The sequence below is a fragment of the Electrophorus electricus genome, chromosome 10 (genome assembly GCF_041902795.1).
Source record: "Electrophorus electricus isolate QZ-2024a chromosome 10, ASM4190279v1, whole genome shotgun sequence".
In the NCBI taxonomy this organism is placed as follows: Eukaryota; Metazoa; Chordata; class Actinopteri; order Gymnotiformes; family Gymnotidae; genus Electrophorus; species Electrophorus electricus.
Window position 1 is genome coordinate 14,007,286 of NC_137506.1, and position 2,170 is coordinate 14,009,455.

Sequence of the window (2,170 nt, forward strand, 5' to 3'; positions counted from 1 at the left end):
TTTTTACATTTAAAGGGTATCTCTAGATCAAAAGGTCACTGACTTGTTTGAAAGGTACATTTGACAAACTAATTTAGGTATCAAAAACAGGCTAAAAAAAGGTTTACGAAACGTATTGAATTTATTTGTGGAATGGTCACAAAGTATTGTACCACATTTCTCATGCACAATTTGAACACAATGGGATTGACTCATTTTTCTGTTTTTAAATACCTTTTCATATGTCAGAGGGGCTCTATTGGCAAAAATGTCCTATAATTGCCATGCTAGCTCAAAGTCCATAAATCGGTACTCATGTCAAGTTTCATAAGAATTACTCAAAGAAGTATTAATTTTTTTCAGCTGTTTTGAATGAATCAGTACACCTTGGAAGGATTGATATGTATGTAGGGGCCATATACCATACAAATATCAACATGTTTCAGTCTCATCAACATTTTGATACCAAATTTGTGAAGATTGGAGAAAGGTCCTACGACTAGTGTTACAGTTCATCAGCAACATACAAAGCAGTAGGATATTTAAATTCAAAGTAATTTCTACAAGAATCAATGTTATAGCAGTCCACTGAAGCCAGTTCTATGATTAGCCAATTACCTGAAAAACATTAGCCAATGTTTGAGTCATCCTTAGGAATCTTCCAGCTTGCTTACAGAAGCAGTATGCAAAATTTCATCTTGATCAGAAGAACAGTTGTTGAGAAAGTTATTTGCATATTATAATGCCCCATATTGACAAAACTGCTACATTTGGTAAGCTACCTCAAAGTCAATACTGGTATAAGTCTTTTAAATTTCATGAAATCTGAACATGTCCTTCAGGAGTGACAGCTAGTTAAAGTTAAAGCCTGACCTTTGTACTACTACTTTGTACTACTATTAGACTGGAATAGGACAGCTGTATTTTTTATGTCAGGTTTTTGTTTAAATAATTATTGAGATTCAGACTCAAATTCAGATTCAAATATTTTGACACAAATTTCACTCAGATTGTGTGAAAATCCTAGGACTGGTATGAAATTAGCAAAAACAAACAAACAAACAAACAAAAAAAGTTAAATCTAATGGGCAGAGCCTATCTGAATTCAGGAAAAGCCAAGGAAGAATAAAATAAAAATAAATAATAATATTTCTATATTCATCTCTGCCTTTTGTTTGGAACATCTGCAGATGTTACATTTAGTTTTAACTGCAGTTCATAAAGGAAAAAGCAAAAATACATTAGAGTCAGAACTTTTGTTTCTTTGTCACACAGTTTTATTATTGTTTTGAATTATTGAATTGTCTTTTAGCACACGTTGGCAAATGTGTCCATCCTTCTGTCAATTGTCCTTGGACCTGTCCTCGGCCTCGCACAACCAGGTGAAAAAGGCTGTCACGGATTTGAGGGCCACACCTTTGCCTCTTGTTTTGCTTGGACAGCAGCTGCTGGTGCACCTTCCTCTGCTCCTCCTGCTCCTCAAGTTTGGCCTCCTTATGGATTTGCTCGATGGTCTTGGGCCCGTGGTCAGCTCGCCGCGACACCCAGTTATGCTAGAAAAGCAAAATCAGCAGATGCATTCTTTTGCATCACCATGCGCTGGAATGGCAAACACAAACACACAAACACAGGCAGAGTCTCTAACCAGTCGCAGGTCGATGACGTCCTGGAGCAGGAACCGAATGCGTGAGGAAGCCCTCCTCTCCTTCATTGTCTTTTCTATATATTTAAAGTAGTGATCCATTTTTGGCTGGGAGAGAGAGAGAGAGAGAGAGAGAGAGAGAGAGAGAGTGTGAGAGAAAAGTCGACAAATTTCAGGTATTCTTCCCCTTTCGATTCGATCAGGTGTGCTCTCAGCTGAACTCATGTCGCAAGACGTTTATGACTCTTATGTAAACCCTGCTGCCTTGCACGTTGGTCAGTGCTGTAAAGCAGTTCACTGCCACTGTGGGTGTAGCTGTGCTGTCATCAGCTGCACTTGGCTTTGGGGAATCCAGGGTGCAGCAGCAGGAGGCGGCAAACGTGGAGGAGGCTGTGAGAGCAAAACCTTCTAACAGCTGACCAGTCCTGAATAAAAGCCTTTCATTTTGTCAGCTGCAGTAGGAGCAGAGCTAACAACCACACTGACAACTTCTCTAAACAACATGAACTTGGACACTTTTAAAATCATTGCCAAGGCCTAATAATACAC